An 18706-nucleotide genomic window follows, 5' to 3' on the forward strand; every position below is an offset into this window, starting at 1 on the left:
TGCCTGCGCTAACTAAATACAGAGTCTCGGAAAACTGGCGTGCACATCACTTGTGCACGCCAGCTTTCTGAGACTCTGTATTTAGTTAGCGCAGGCAGCATGAAGCAGGGCTTTTATTGTGAAGATAGGAAATGTGCAGTCGGACTTCAGAGTTTTGACGGAAGGGACGGCGCGAGAGTCTGTTGAAATAAAAAGTGTTTCTGGCCTTCCTCTCTGTCATTTTTTCATAATAATGAACTGGCAGCAGCCAGCGTCATCTCACAAGACCCTCGGGTGCCGTGAATGTCAATCAAGCAAGCTACGGAATTTGCCGCCAATGTTTTTCTTGTAAAGTGTATGGAAGCTGGATGAATGAGATGCCAAAAACCAACCACTTTCATGTGGTATTGTACAGAAAGGACAACTTTTTTTCTCCTCCATTTGAAAATGTGGGCGTTATCATCATTACTGTCTGATTCCAATCAATGCAAGTCATCAGAATCAGGTAATACACCAACTTATATTCTTGTCTTTGTGAAAGAAAGACATCTATATGTGTTACACATGCTTGTATTATCATTAAACACATTTAACTTGTTTACAAAAATGTCTCTTTCATAAATAAATAAATATAAATGAGGTCGATCCCCTCGAGTTGGTCAATTGAAAAGTAGCTCGCCTGCAGAAAAAGTGTGGGCACCCCTGATTTACATCATTTGACCTTTCTTTTCTGCACCCTGGAAAAGAAAGTGTCCACAAAAATGGGTTGGTGTAAGCAGATTTCCATCCCCACAACAAGAGCGAGCACACTATTAACATCTGCTAAAACCACACAGTCATGATAGAAGCAACATGTTGGCCACATATGCACAGCATTCTCTGCTTTCTCTCCCAGTGTTGATCCGTCCGTCCGTCTGCGAATTTCTCCGTGTGTTTATCTTTATTTCATGTCCGTGAGTAAGACCTGCTCTGGCTGCCAGATGAGAAACATTAAAGTGTTTCCCAACACTGGCAATTACATAATTTCCTTGATTCACTGGAAAAGAAATGGCAGCGATAATTTACGGATTAGAGCGGGAAATTTGTGTTGATGACAGCAAGGTCGGTAAATGTAAAGTAAAAACAAAAAAAAAAAATCAATTCACCAACAAAATACATTAGGAATAAAAAGAAAAAACAGCCATTGATAAAATTAGTCTTTACCAATACAATGTATAAATTTCACGATCGATTTTGGCTTGGAATTGCCGGTTGTTTTATTACAGACTCTAAACCACAGGTGTCAAACTCAAGGCCCAGGGGCCAGATTGTCACACATGGACTTGGACTAGGGTTGTTTCTTCGTTGCAAAGGATAATTGGGACGAGCCGGGCCTGAACGTGAGTACAAATGTATTGATATTCTAACAAAACTACACAAAGGCAAACAAAGGGCGCGCACAGGGGCGGAAAACAAACTTGGCTAATGAAAAAACAAAAGACTAGCATAAATGCCTAAAACTACAAACATGAAACAAAACACTTGCACTGTGGCATGAACAACACAAAACTTGCACTGAGGCATGATAATAATAATAATAATGGATTAGATTTATATCGCGCTTTTCTATTGTTAGATACTCAGAGCGCTCACAGAAAAGTTGGAACCCATCATTCATTCACACCTGGTGGTGGTAAGCTACTTATGTAGCCACAGCTGCCCTGGGGTAGACTGACGGAAGCGTGGCTGCCAGTCTGCGCCTACGGCCCCTCTGACCACCACCAATCATTCATTCATCATTCATTCACCAGTGTGAGCGGCACCGGGGGCAAGGGTGAAGTGTCCTGCCCAAGGACACAACGGCAGCGATTTGGATGTCAATAGGTGGGAAGCGAACCTGCAACCCTCAGGTTTCCGGCACGGCCGCTCTACCCACTACGCCAGGCCGCCACGAGTTTATTTGGCACATGGTGTGACCAATAGATGGCAGTCACACAAAAGGAATACATGTGGACTGCAAGTTGATGCCTGTTCAATAAATGACACTGGCAAGGAACACCAAAAATGGTATGCTTCATTGAGAATATAGAACTTCACACAAAAATCTGTTAAATACAAAGCTTACGTGGCGTGGACAAAAACGAACAGCAAGGCGTGAAGGTAGGTACATGGAAATGTGGGAAGTTGCCAGGCCGACTACCTGGTAACTCTGGCTTAAATAATAACTGTGATCACTACTAACAGGTGTGAGGGCTGGGGACAGGGCAAGGTGAAAATCAATGAGTTGGCATGGAGACGAAAACACACCAGGAAGTACAAAAACAGAACTGAGTGTCCAAAAAACAAAACATAACATGACCAAACATGACAAAAACAAAACATGATTCATAGGCGTGACACAGATGAGTTTGTGTGGCCTTCAAAGACCTTCAAACAGTATGCTTCTAAAGTATTTAATCTTTTCTTACATAATTAAGTTAAAAGTTTAGGTCCCAATGACTAGGTGTGGTGAAATGACCCTCTGCATTTGACCCATCTCCTTGTTCCACCCCCTGAGAGGTGAGGGGAGCAGTGAGCAGCAGCGGTGGCCGTGCTCAGGAATCATTCTGGTGATTTAACCCCCAATTCCAACCCTCGATGCCGGGAGGCAATAGGTCCCATTTTTGTAGTCTTTGGTACGACTCGGCCAGGGGTATACAGATGAGTTTTAAGGTGAGACTTAAAGGCTTCTACTGAGGTGGCATCTCGAACTGTTACCGGGAGGGCATTCCAGAGTACTGGAGCCCGAAATGAAAACGCTCTATAGCCCGCAGACTTTTTTTGGGCTTTGGGAATCACTAATAAGCCGGAGTCTTTTGAAGGCAGATTTCTTGCCGGGACATATGGTACAATACAATCGGCAAGATAGGATGGAGCTAGACCGTGTAGTATTTTATACGTAAGTAGTAAAACCTTAAACCTTAAAGTTTGTTCTGTTGTGTTTATGTTGTGTTACGGTGCGGATGTTCTCCCGAAATCTGTTAGTCATTCTTGTATGGTGTGGGTTCACAGTGTGGCGCATATTTGTAACAGTGTTGAAGTTGTTTATACGGCCACCCTCAGTCGGACCTGTATGGCTGTTGAGCAAGTATGCATGGCTTTCACTTAAGTGTGTGTACAAGTCGCATATATCATGTGACTTGGCTGTTTGTATGGAGTAAAATCGGACGTGACAACATATTGTAGACAACGTTAAAGACAGTGCCTTTATAGTACCGGCGGGCCAGCTTTAATGTTAATTGGATGTTGACACCCATGGGTTAAACGGATGTTTGGTCCGCTTTGTTACATTAGGTCGCTAATCCGAGTTCCTTGGCAACGCCTCCACCCTGGAAAAGAAAAAAAAAAAATTTTTTTTTTTTTTTTTTTTCCCTGAAGCGCTCATGTGATCGATTGTGGCAAGTAATGCTGCAGCGCGTCTACGTCATATTTTGAGTTTGTTAAAGAAAAGAACAAAACATAAGGACTTAATATTTCATTCAGTCGATTAAGATGCCCATAAAAACCCACAACACATTTTTTTTACTACGTCACCCTTCCAAACCCCATTGTACACCAAATTGGAAAAACATTTTGTTATCCTGTTTTTTCTTTTTGGGTCTTAACAGAAGAAAAATCGAGTTTTTCTGTTTTATAAATTGTAATTTTTTTTTGGAATGAATGACCAAATGACCCCAAAAGGTAATAAGCGGTAGAAATGGATGGAGTGACAAAATGATACACGATTAAAGGAGGAATACGTGCTTTGTAGACTTCAGCACAACTCTGGATGGAACTGCGTTACAGCAGAGAGTAAACAGACATGAGCAAGAAAGTCAAACTAAAATTATGCCAAAAAAAAAAACAGCTTACTTTACACGTCCAAAATCCATAAAAGACGCTACATATATTGACATTTATTTGTGTTAGTCCGACCCAAAAGTCAAACACGCTCTACATATTAGTTAAAACGTTGGTTTCCACAGTGTCTTTATTTGATAATCTGGGTTTAATTGAGTTGACTTTCTCGAGTTTGGTGAAAAATTGCAAGGCGCTCATTCAACAGCGACATAAAACTTTAAAAGTGTCAGAAGCAACAACGTGGCAGTTACGCAGACGCTTTATTAAAGCTTTACAAGTTTCATAAGTTGATTCGTTGTACGTTTTTTTCAAGCTTTTCATGTGGATTTTTTTTCCTATTCTTGCTTAAGCTTAAGTTGTTCAACAGTCCGGGGTCTCTGTTGTCATATTTTAGGCTTCATTGTGCAATAGTAGACATATCTGGCCTACAGGCGGGCCAGTGTAGTACCCACTCTCTTTTACTACAAAGCCACGCTGTTGTAACACGTGCAACTTGTGGCTTGGCATTGTTTTGCTGAAATAAGCAGGGGCGTCCATGATAACTTTGCTTGGATGACAACATATGTTGCTCCAAAAGTTGTATGTACCTTTCAGCATTAATGGTGCCTTCACAGATGTGTAAGTTGCCCATGTCTTGTTCACTAATACACCCCCATACCATCACACATGTGTAAGTTGCCCATGCCTTGGGCACTAATACACCCCCATACCATCACACATGTGTAAGTTACCCATGCCTTGTTCACTAATACACCCCCATACCATCACACATGTGTAAGTTACCCATGCCTTGGGCACTAATACACCCCCATACCATCACACATGTGTAAGTTAGTCATGTCTTGTTCACTAATACACCCCCATACCATCACACATGTGTAAGTTACCCATGTCTTGTTCACTAATACACCCCCATACCATCACACATGTGTAAGTTAGTCATGTCTTGTTCACTAATACACCCCCATACCATCACACATGTGTAAGTTACCCATGTCTTGTTCACTAATACACCCCCATACCATCACACATGTGTAAGTTACCCATGTCTTGTTCACTAATACACCCCCATACCATCACACATGTGTAAGTTAGTCATGTCTTGTTCACTAATACACCCCCATACCATCACACATGTGTAAGTTACCCATGTCTTGTTCACTAATACACCCCCATACCATCACACATGTGTAAGTTACCCATGTCTTGTTCACTAATACACCCCCATACCATCACACATGTGTAAGTTACCCATGCCTTGGGCACTAATACACCCCCATACCATCACACATGTGTAAGTTACCCATGTCTTGTTCACTAATACACCCCCATACCATCACACATGTGTAAGTTACCCATGTCTTGTTCACTAATACACCCCCATACCATCACACATGTGTAAGTTACCCATGTCTTGTTCACTAATACACCCCCATACCATCACACATGTGTAAGTTACCCATGTCTTGTTCACTAATACACCCCCATACCATCACACATGTGTAAGTTACCCATGTCTTGTTCACTAATACACCCCCATACCATCACACATGTGTAAGTTACCCATGTCTTGTTCACTAATACACCCCCATACCATCACACATGTGTAAGTTACCCATGTCTTGTTCACTAATACACCCCCATACCATCACACATGTGTAAGTTACCCATGTCTTGTTCACTAATACACCCCCATACCATCACACATGTGTAAGTTAGTCATGTCTTGTTCACTAATACACCCCCATACCATCACACATGTGTAAGTTACCCATGTCTTGTTCACTAATACACCCCCATACCATCACACATGTGTAAGTTACCCATGTCTTGTTCACTAATACACCCCCATACCATCACACATGTGTAAGTTACCCATGCCTTGGGCACTAATACACCCCCATACCATCACACATGTGTAAGTTACCCATGTCTTGTTCACTAATACACCCCCATACCATCACACATGTGTAAGTTACCCATGTCTTGTTCACTAATACACCCCCATACCATCACACATGTGTAAGTTACCCATGTCTTGTTCACTAATACACCCCCATACCATCACACATGTGTAAGTTACCCATGTCTTGTTCACTAATACACCCCCATACCATCACACATGTGTAAGTTACCCATGTCTTGTTCACTAATACACCCCCATACCATCACACATGTGTAAGTTACCCATGTCTTGTTCACTAATACACCCCCATACCATCACACATGTGTAAGTTACCCATGTCTTGTTCACTAATACACCCCCATACCATCACACATGTGTAAGTTACCCATGTCTTGTTCACTAATACACCCCCATACCATCACACATGTGTAAGTTACCCATGTCTTGTTCACTAATACACCCCCATACCATCACACATGTGTAAGTTACCCATGTCTTGTTCACTAATACACCCCCATACCATCACACATGTGTAAGTTACCCATGTCTTGTTCACTAATACACCCCCATACCATCACACATGTGTAAGTTAGTCATGTCTTGTTCACTAATACACCCCCATACCATCACACATGTGTAAGTTACCCATGTCTTGTTCACTAATACACCCCCATACCATCACACATGTGTAAGTTACCCATGTCTTGTTCACTAATACACCCCCATACCATCACACATGTGTAAGTTAGTCATGTCTTGTTCACTAATACACCCCCATACCATCACACATGTGTAAGTTACCCATGTCTTGTTCACTAATACACCCCCATACCATCACACATGTGTAAGTTACCCATGTCTTGTTCACTAATACACCCCCATACCATCACACATGTGTAAGTTACCCATGCCTTGGGCACTAATACACCCCCATACCATCACACATGTGTAAGTTACCCATGTCTTGTTCACTAATACACCCCCATACCATCACACATGTGTAAGTTACCCATGTCTTGTTCACTAATACACCCCCATACCATCACACATGTGTAAGTTACCCATGTCTTGTTCACTAATACACCCCCATACCATCACACATGTGTAAGTTACCCATGTCTTGTTCACTAATACACCCCCATACCATCACACATGTGTAAGTTACCCATGTCTTGTTCACTAATACACCCCCATACCATCACACATGTGTAAGTTACCCATGTCTTGTTCACTAATACACCCCCATACCATCACACATGTGTAAGTTACCCATGTCTTGTTCACTAATACACCCCCATACCATCACACATGTGTAAGTTACCCATGTCTTGTTCACTAATACACCCCCATACCATCACACATGTGTAAGTTAGTCATGTCTTGTTCACTAATACACCCCCATACCATCACACATGTGTAAGTTACCCATGTCTTGTTCACTAATACACCCCCATACCATCACACATGTGTAAGTTACCCATGTCTTGTTCACTAATACACCCCCATACCATCACACATGTGTAAGTTAGTCATGTCTTGTTCACTAATACACCCCCATACCATCACACATGTGTAAGTTACCCATGTCTTGTTCACTAATACACCCCCATACCATCACACATGTGTAAGTTACCCATGTCTTGTTCACTAATACACCCCCATACCATCACACATGTGTAAGTTACCCATGCCTTGGGCACTAATACACCCCCATACCATCACACATGTGTAAGTTACCCATGTCTTGTTCACTAATACACCCCCATACCATCACACATGTGTAAGTTACCCATGCCTTGGGCACTAATACACCCCCATACCATCACACATGTGTAAGTTACCCATGTCTTGTTCACTAATACACCCCCATACCATCACACATGTGTAAGTTACCCATGTCTTGTTCACTAATACACCCCCATACCATCACACATGTGTAAGTTACCCATGTCTTGTTCACTAATACACCCCCATACCATCACACATGTGTAAGTTACCCATGTCTTGTTCACTAATACACCCCCATACCATCACACATGTGTAAGTTACCCATGTCTTGTTCACTAATACACCCCCATACCATCACACATGTGTAAGTTACCCATGTCTTGTTCACTAATACACCCCCATACCATCACACATGTGTAAGTTACCCATGTCTTGTTCACTAATACACCCCCATACCATCACACATGTGTAAGTTACCCATGTCTTGTTCACTAATACACCCCCATACCATCACACATGTGTAAGTTACCCATGCCTTGGGCACTAATACACCCCCATACCATCACACATGTGTAAGTTACCCATGTCTTGTTCACTAATACACCCCCATACCATCACACATGTGTAAGTTACCCATGTCTTGTTCACTAATACACCCCCATACCATCACACATGTGTAAGTTACCCATGTCTTGTTCACTAATACACCCCCATACCATCACACATGTGTAAGTTACCCATGTCTTGTTCACTAATACACCCCCATACCATCACACATGTGTAAGTTACCCATGTCTTGTTCACTAATACACCCCCATACCATCACACATGTGTAAGTTACCCATGTCTTGTTCACTAATACACCCCCATACCATCACACATGTGTAAGTTACCCATGTCTTGTTCACTAATACACCCCCATACCATCACACATGTGTAAGTTACCCATGTCTTGTTCACTAATACACCCCCATACCATCACACATGTGTAAGTTAGTCATGTCTTGTTCACTAATACACCCCCATACCATCACACATGTGTAAGTTACCCATGTCTTGTTCACTAATACACCCCCATACCATCACACATGTGTAAGTTACCCATGCCTTGGGCACTAATACACCCCCATACCATCACACATGTGTAAGTTACCCATGTCTTGTTCACTAATACACCCCCATACCATCACACATGTGTAAGTTACCCATGTCTTGTTCACTAATACACCCCCATACCATCACACATGTGTAAGTTACCCATGTCTTGTTCACTAATACACCCCCATACCATCACACATGTGTAAGTTACCCATGTCTTGTTCACTAATACACCCCCATACCATCACACATGTGTAAGTTACCCATGTCTTGTTCACTAATACACCCCCATACCATCACACATGTGTAAGTTACCCATGTCTTGTTCACTAATACACCCCCATACCATCACACATGTGTAAGTTACCCATGCCTTGGGCACTAATACACCCCCATACCATCACACATGTGTAAGTTACCCATGCCTTGGGCACTAATACACCCCCATACCATCACACATGTGTAAGTTACCCATGCCTTGGGCACTAATACACCCCCATACCATCACACATGCTGGCTTTTGAACTTTGCGCCTGTAACAGTCCGGATGGTTCTTTTCCCCTTTGGTCCGGAGGACACGACGTCCATAGTTTCCAAAAAAACCCTGAAATGTGGACTCGTCAAACCACAGAAAACTTTTCCACTTTGCATCAATCCATGAATTGATTAACGTGGACCCTGACGTAAACAAATTAAAAAACGTATTCGGGTGTTACCATTTGGTGGTCAATTGTACGGCATATGTACTGTACTGTGCAATCTACTAATAAAAGTTTCAATCAATCAATCAATCAAAATGAGCTTGGGCCCTGGGTGTTGTTGATAAATGGCTTATGTTTTGCATAATAGAGTTTTAACTTGCACTTGCAGATGTAACAACAAAACTGTAGTTACTAACAGTGGTTTTTCTGAAGGGTTCCTGAGCCCATGTGGTGATATCCTTTACACACTGATGTCGTTTTTGGACGCAGTACCGCCTTAGGCATTGAATACAGTAATTTCTCCAGATTCTCTGAACGTTTTGATGATATTACGGATCATAGATGGTGAAATTCCTAAATTCCTTGCAATAGCTGGTTGAGAAATGTTGTTCTTAAAATGTTGGACAATTTGCTCCTGCGTTTGTTCACAAAGTGGTGACCCTCACGCCATCCTTGTTAGTGAAAGACTGAGCATTTCCTGGAAGCTGCTTTTATACCCAATTATGGCACCCACCTGTTCCCAATTAGTCCGTTCACCGATGGGATGTTCCAAATAAGTGTTTGATGAGCATTCCTCAACTTTCTCAGTCTTTTTTGTAACAATTTGTGTTTCATCTTTAAAAAATGTGACACATCTTATCCGTGTACTTTCAGCCATAGAATTGTTTTTAGTATTTACGTCTGATTGTTTGTTTCTGAAAGCACAAACCAAGAGTGGCAACCATAAATAATGAAGCCTAATTTCAGTTACACTTTCTATTCTATTCTAACCTAATCCTGGATTATGGCAGGTTTTATGTGATATATAAAATTAGAAATTGTTCTTTGAGTGCAATAAAAAAAACCAATTAATTTTTGTTTTAATCTTCTAAAAACGTAAGATTTTTTTTTTTTAAATAAAACCAATTTTTTATTTTTTTTGTATCCCCTTTATTTTAATAAGTATCAAAAAACATGTTGGTTCCGGTACCAAAATACTGGTATCGGGAGAACCCTAGTTGATTCTGTGACCATGTTACAAATTTGGGGATTTTGATTCATGCAAAAATTGCATTCCAAAAGTGTGTATTAGCGACTCCATGTGAGGCATTTTAAACTGTCCAGAGGTGAAAATGTCAATGTAAATCAGAATCGGAATCAGAAATACTTTAATAATCCTTGAGGGGAAATTAAGATTTTCAGCACAACCCCCTTCAAGAGCAGACTAAAAATTACAGGGAGACAGAACAGGATAGCTGACGGGTCTGAGAACTTACAAAAAAGGTGAGAAAAAGGTTAACTCTGGGCCCCTGGAGAGTGGGTCCAGACTGAGGCCAAGGAGGGGGAAAAAACCTCATAGCCATAGCACACATAAACATGGACATTGACGACATTAAAAGAGCAGAGCTGATGCAACCAGTCACTTCTACACACAGTCATAATCAATCATCAATCAATGTTTACTTATATAGCCCTAAATCACTAGTGTCTCAAAGGGCTGCACAAACCACTACCACATCCTCGGTAGGCCCACATAAGGGCAAGGAAAACTCACACCCAGTGGGACGTCGGTGACAATGATGACTATGAGAACCTTGGAGAGGAGGAAAGCAATGGATGTGGAGCGGGTCTAACATGATACTGTGAAAGTTCAATCCATAATGGATCCAACCCAGTCGCGAGAGTCCCGTTCACAGCAGAGCCAGCAGGAAACCATCCCAAGCGGAGGCGGATCAGCAGCGCATAAAAACAAAAAACAAAACATGTACCGTATTTTTCGGAGTATAAATCGCTTCGGAATATAAGTCACCCCTGCCGAAAATGCATAATAAAGAATTAAAAAAAGTGTATATAAGTCGCACTGTAGTATAAATTGCATTTTTGGGGGAAATTTATCTGATAAAACCCAACACCAAGAATAGACATTTGAAAGGCAATTTAAAATAAAGAAAGAATAGTGAAAAATGTGTTAATAATTTCACACATAAGTCGCACCCTCTGTCGCACTGCTCTGTTCCATAGTAAAGCTTCACCGTCATCTTCCGGGGATGTAAACAAGGAAACAAGAAAACACCGGCTGTGTTTGTGTTGCTAAAGGCGGCCGCAATACACCGCTTCCCACCTACATCTTTCTTCTTTGACGTCTCCATTATTAATTGAACAAATTGCAAAAGATTCAGCAACATAGATGTCCATAATACTGTGGAATTATGCGATGAAAAGAGACGACTTATAGCTGTGAACGGTGCTGGACCAAACTGTCCTCTACAAAGCGTGACGTCACGCGCACACGTCATCATACCGTGACGTTTTAGCATGATACTTCCGCGCAAATTTTAAATTGCAATTTAGTAAACTAAACCGACTGTATTGGCATGTGTGGCAATGTTAATATTTCATCAGCGAGCATGAAATACTCGTGGATGAGGAAAGTGAGAGTGAAGGACTAGGAAAAAAAAAACTAGACGGCAGAGCCATTCAGATGTTATTAGACAGATTTACTAGGATAATTCTGGAAAATCCCTTATCCGACAGTCCGCAGCTGCCTCTTTGACAGGTGCAGGAGGAACGTCGCAAGCTCTACGCTCATGTCTACAATAAGAGCCGACTTATTACCACCATTTTCTCACCGAAACCTGTTGGTTGACATATGATAGGGAAACATGTTCGCTTGACTGCTCTGTTCCATAGTAAAGCTTCACCGTCATCTTTCGGGAATGTAAACAAGGAAACACCGGGCGTGTTTGTGTTGCTAAAGGCGGCCGCAATACACCGCTTCCCACCTACATCTTTCTTCTTTGACGTCTCCATTATTAATTGAACAAATTGCAAAAGATTCAGCAACACACATGTCCATAATACCGTGGAATTATGCGATGAAAAGAGACGACTTATAGCTGTGAACGGTGCTGGACCAAACTGTCCTCTACAATGCGTGACGTTACGCTGCACGCGTCATCATACCATGACGTTTTAGCATGATACTTCCGCGCGAAATTTTAAATTGCAATTTAGTAAACTAAACCGACTGTATTGGCATGTGTTGCAATGTTAATATTTCATCAGCGAGGATGAAATACTCGTGGATGAGGAAAGTGAGAGTGAAGGACTAGGAAAAACAAAAACTAGACGGCAGAGCCATTCAGATGTTATTAGACAAATTTACTAGGATAATTCTGGAAAATCCCTTATCCGACAGTCCGAAGCTGCCTCTTTGACAGGTGCAGGAGGAACGTCGCAAGCTCTACGCTCATGTCTACAAAAATAGCCGACTTATTACCACCATTTTCTCACCGAAACCTGTCGGTTGACATGTGATAGGGAAACATGTTGGCTTGACTGCTCTGTTCCATAGTAAAGCTTCACCGTCATCTTTCGGGAATGTAAACAAGGAAACACTGGCTGTGTTTGTGTTGCTCATGGCGGCCGCAATACACCGCTTCCCACCTACATCTTTCTTCTTTGACGTCTCCATTATTAATTGAACATATTGCAAAAGATTCAGCAACACATGTCCATAATACTGTGAAATTATGCGATGAAAAGAGACGACTTATAGCTTTGAACGGTCAGCTGGACCAAACTGTCCTCTACAATGCGTGACGTCACGCGCACTGGCAAGTGTTGCAATGTTAATATTTCATCAGCGAGGATGAAAGATTCGTGGATGAGGAAAGTGAGAGTGAAGGATTAGATGTATTAACTATCAGACTGCGTGGTCGGTAGTAGTGGGTTTCAGTAGGCCTTTAAAATGTCCAGAATGTCCCACCCTGATCTGAAAATCTGCACATTTCCCAATCACTGCACACAGAAGACGTGTCTTAAATAGAGGAATCACAACAAAAAAAAGATTTAAAAAAAAAAAAAAAAACTATTATAGTAGTCCCTGCAAGGCTGTCTCTGTGAAGAGTTAGGAAATATAATTGAGCAGTGGAGATCTGCCAAAGGAGGTTCATATCTCCAACATCTTGGACAGAATATCACACACACGCTGCAAGGGTGATCCAAATTTCTGGAAGGAAGGAAGGAAGGACGGAAGGAAGAACTTGTTGGACAGCTGCAGTGCCACGTGTCGAACCTATTTAGAACTCTGCTTTGTCATTGCTGACATGACTCCACTCTCCAGAAACATCATTTCTTAAAAGGTTAAAACATCATGATTGAATTGACATATCTACATTATACCTGTATTGCATCTAAAATGATGATGATAATAGTACTAATGATGATAATAATAATGATAATGGTGGAGGAAGAGGAAGAAGTCCACAAAACAGAATTCAGTGCAAAAATGATGTGTTTTCGAGGAACACATATTCTGTTTATGCAAAATGATTGTATTGAAGATATTGCACAATCTTGCGGAATTATACTTTTTCACTCTGGAAATTAAGTGACATGATTGGGATTTCACTTAATGGTCACAGTTTTCTTTTCTACATTGACCATCTCTTCAATCAATCAATCAATCAATCAATGTTTACTTATATAGCCCTAAATCCCGAGTGTCTCAAAGGGCTGCACAAACCACTACGACATCCTCGGTAGGCCCACATAAGGGCAAGGAAAACTCACACCCAGTGGGACGTCGGTGACAATGATGACTATGAGAACCTTGGAGAGGAGGAAAGCAATGGATGTCAAGCGGGTCTAACATGATACTGTGAAAGTTCAATCCATAATGGATCCAACACAGTCGCGAGAGTCCAGTCCAAAGCGGATCCAACACAGCAGCGAGAGTCCCGTTCACAGCGGAGCCAGCAGGAAACCATCCCAAGCGGAGGCGGATCAGCAGCGCAGAGATGTCCCCAGCCGATACACAGGCAAGCAGTACATGGCCACCGGATCGGACCGGACCCCCTCCACAAGGGAAAGTGGGACATAGAAGAAAAAGAAAAGAAACGGCAGATCAACTGGTCTAAAAAGGGAGTCTATTTAAAGGCTAGAGTATACAAATGAGTTTTAAGGTGAGACTTAAATGCTTCTACTTAAGCCTGCCTTGTCCCGTCAGTCGGTCTTGGTCCCTTGTTTGCCGTAAGCAATAATCACGTACGCTATTCTTGTTTCCTGAACCTGTGCTAGTGTTAGCTTTAGCTTCCGTGCTTTCGGCACGCGTTTCTTTTGTGTATTTCGTCTGTTTTTGTACCAGTGTTTTTGTTATTAAATCATCTTACCTTTACGGAGTGTCCATGTTTGCACTTGGAGGAATGATCCCGCAGTAAAATGCCACCCGTACGTGACAATAATAAAGAAGGAAAAAAAACATATATAAGTCGCGTTTTTGGGGGGAAATTTATTTGATAAAACCCAACACCAAGAATAGACATTTGAAAGGCAATTTAAAATAAATAAAGAATAGTGAACAACAGGCTGAATAAGTGTAGGTTATATGAGGCATAAATAAGCAACTGCTATGTTAACGTAACATATTATAGTAAGAGTCATTCAAATAACTATAACATATAGAACATGCTATACCTTTACCAAACTATCTCTCACTCCTAATTGCTAAATCCGATGAAAACAACCCTGCCAACTCCAAAAGGTATGTGCCGCTTCCTTTTTTCGTTTTCTGCTGCATATTTCACTACGTCCGGCTTGTAATCTGCACTACATGATTTCCTTTTCGGTGCCATTTTTGTTCAGCCCTTCTCAGTTTTTATAAGTTACCGCCAACAATGAAATGATCCATTTTAAAAAGCTACGGCAGTAGCATATAGCATGTAGCAGTTAGCACCCTCCCCCGCAGAATTCTTATTGGTTGACGTGTGTGTGACGGTTGCTGACATTTTCTTCGTCTCTTCTGCGAATGAGATGAATAATATTATTTGATATTTTATGGCAATGTGTTAATAATTTCACACATAAGTCGCTCCGGAGTATAAGTCGCACCCCCCGGCCAAACTATGAAAAAAAATTGTGATTTATAATCCGATAAATACGGTAATACATTTTAACCTACAAAATACGGATTAACGGCTACAACAGGGGTAGGGAACCTATGGCTCTAGAGCCAGATGTGGCTCTTTTGATGACTACATATGGCTCTCAGATCATTATATTTATATAGCGCTTTTCTCTAGTGACTCAAAGCGCTTTACAAAGTGACACCCGATATCTAAGTTACATTTAAAGCAGTGTGGGTGGCACTGGGAGCAGGTGGGTAAAGTGTCTTGCCCAAGGACACAACGGCAGTGACTAGAATGGCGGAAGCGGGAATCGAACCTGGAACCCTCAGGTTGCTAGCACAGCCACTCTCCTAACCGAGCTATGCCGAGTAACCGTGTAATACTCTTCCATATCAGTAGGTGGCAGTCGGTAGCTAATTGCTTTGTATATGTGGGAAACAGCGGGAGGCAGTGTGCAGGTAAAAAGGTGTCTAATGCTTAAACCAGGGGTAGGGAACCTATGGCTCTAGAGCCAGATGACTGCATATGGCTCTCAGATAAATCTTAGCTGACATTGCTTAAGATAAGTAATGAATAATTCCGCTGGTAATCACAGTTTCAAAAATAACGTTCAAATCATAAAACTTCTCATGCATTTTAATCCAACCATCCGTTTTTTTATCGCACCTGTTCACGATGTCGCATTAATGGTAAGAAGTATTATATTTATTATTGGTTAACTTTTAGAATAACAATGTTGTTAAAAAGAATAAGAGACTTATTATACTCTACAAATGTTGGTCATACTTAAAAATGCACGAATTTAGTTGTATTGAGTGTTGAAAAATGTCATATGGCTCTCACGGAAATACTTTTTGAAATATTTGGCTTTCATGGCTCTCTCAGCCAAAAAGGTTCCCGACCCCTGGTCTACAACAAGCACACAAAGTGACTTTCTTAACCATGTCTGAAATAAACGAGATTATTATTTTAGTTTTTTTCCTTGGTTGTTCAAGACCATTTTTTCGAACACCAGATTTCAAATCTGTCTCCTGTTTCTTTAAATAGACCTCCTTTTTAGACCAGTTGATCTGCCTCTTCTTTTCTTTCTCCTATGTCCCCCCCTCCCTTGTGGAGGGGGTCCGGTCCGATGACCATGGATGAAGTACTGGCTGTCCAGAGTCGAGACCCAGGATGGACCGCTCGCCTGTATCGGTTGGGGACATCTCTACGCTGCTGATCCGCCTCCGCTTGAGATGGTTTCCTGTGGACGGGACTCTCGCTGCTGTCTTGGATCCGCTTTGAACTGAACTCTCGCGGCTGTGTTGGAGCCACTATGGATTGAACTTTCACAGTATCATGTTAGACCCGCTCGACATCCATTGCTTTCGGTCCCCTAGAGGGGGGGGGGGGTTGCCCAATTCTGAGCTCCTCTCCAAGGTTTCTCATAGTCAGCATTGTCACTGGCGTCCCACTGGATGTGAATTCTCCCTGCCCACTGGGTGTGAGTTTTCCTTGCCCTTTTGTGGGTTCTTCCGAGGATGTTGTAGTCGTAATGGTTTGTGCAGTCCTTTGAGACATTTGTGATTTGGGGCTATATAAATAAACATTGATTGATTGATTGATTTTGGGGGTGCAACTGCTAAGTGCAACAACATTGTCGATCAAAGAATTTAATTACGTGTGTGTTGGTTTGTCATCTTAGGCGGAATCGGGCAATTTAAAGTTATGTGTCAACCCTGTGTCTGCCAGCGGTCAATAGACGAGGGACAGCGCGAGTGCGTGTGTGTGTCTTTATAGAGTCATCACAAGCAGTGTGTGTGTTTCCACAACCTGGAATCCAATGTCCTTTTCACCTGGCCACCCCATGTGTTTCACAACAATGCTTCTAACAATACCCCAAGGCCCTGATGTTAAGGGGTCAGTCAGGATCAATAATAAGCTACTGCCTATCCAGGTCTTAACAACACCCTGGCTTTGATTTGGATTTAGACAAACAAGGCAAGCTTGGGACGTGTGTGTGTGTGTGTGTGTGTGTGTGTGTGTGTGTGTGTGTGTGTGTGTGTGTGTGTGTGTGTGTGTGTGTGTGTGTGTGTGTGTGTGTGGGTGTGTGTGTGTGTTCGCCTGAGGGTGAGCTGAAGAGATGTTGAAAAACGGCCAGATGAGTGGAAAAACAATAAAAGAGTGGTGTGAGGGAGCTGAAGGGGAAGTGAAAAGGAGGATGACAGGGGTCAGTGCCGCATGAACACAGGACCACAGTCACAGGTAATCAATCCATCCACCCGTCCATCAAGACTTCAGTCAGTGGAGACCCAATTAAACATCCCGCCATCAATCAGTGGACAATAAATCACTCGGTGGTAACAGCTTGACCGAGTGTTGTGACACTAGGGGGCGCCAACTATTGGTCGTTGGAGGCTGAACTAGAATTAGACTATGAAGTATAATTCCATTGTGAACAGCTTCCTGCCGCCATCGTGTGAGTTGCATGGACCATTGATGGAGGACATCGCTTCTTTATTCTTTCAATAAAGCCGCTCGCAGTGTCGGTCGGTCGCTCTTTCAGCTCCACCTCTGCTTTCCAGTGGTCCGCGTATTCCTGTGCTGGTCTTGGTCGCTCTGCGGCTCTTGGTGGTTCTCGCTCGTCTGATCGTTCGTCTGGCTGTCTTCACTCCGACTCTCTCCTACTCCTTCTGCCCCGATTGTTCCTCCTTCTCCCCTTTTATACAGCAGGAGGAGATGCACAGATTGAGAGCAGGTGTGTGTGTTACGCACCTGGTTCTGATCGCTCTCCCTTCCGCTGCATACTCCGCCTCCTGGCCGCCATCTTGGGTTGGACCACGGTTTGCCCTAGCCCGATATCGGCCTGTCGGCTCCGTCTCTCCATATCCGTCTATCCATTTTCTTCCATTTGGATGTCTGGTGAGCTGGGGCATACCCTGGACTGGTCACCAGCCAATCAGTTTTCAAAGTCTCCAATTACCCTATGTCTGTCATGACTGGGACTGTGGTGTGGTTTGTTTTCCCGTGGTGCAAAGCGACTGGACCGCACACAATGTGAAGGTAATGACATATTTTAATCTTAACTCTAACTAATTCTTGTCATGGAAACTAAAACAAACCAGGGTGCACAAAAACAGGAACTAATGGAGTCAAAAACAAAACAGAAAATAGCTAAACGGAACATGGTTACAAAGACATGACTGTCTTTGGATCGTGGGAGGACACCTAGAAAACCCAAACTTAAGTTAAAAAGTTAAAGTACCAACGATTGTCACACAACGACTAGGTGTGGCGAAATTTGTCCTCTGCATTTGACCCATCCCCTTGTTCACCCCCTGGGAGGCGAGGGGAGCAGTGAGCAGCATAATTTCGGTGATTTAACCCCCAATTCCAATCCTTGATGCTCAGTGCCAAGCAGGGAGGCAATGGGTCCCATTTTTGGTAGTCTTTGGTATGACTCGGCCGGGGTTTGAAATCACAACCTAGCGATCTCAGAGCGGACACTCTAATGATCCTCAGGTTGGCAAAAAAAAAGTGAATAGAATAGAAAGTACTTTATTGATCCC

Source organism: Nerophis ophidion, linkage group LG11 (assembly GCF_033978795.1).
Source record: "Nerophis ophidion isolate RoL-2023_Sa linkage group LG11, RoL_Noph_v1.0, whole genome shotgun sequence".
NCBI lineage: Eukaryota > Metazoa > Chordata > Actinopteri > Syngnathiformes > Syngnathidae > Nerophis > Nerophis ophidion.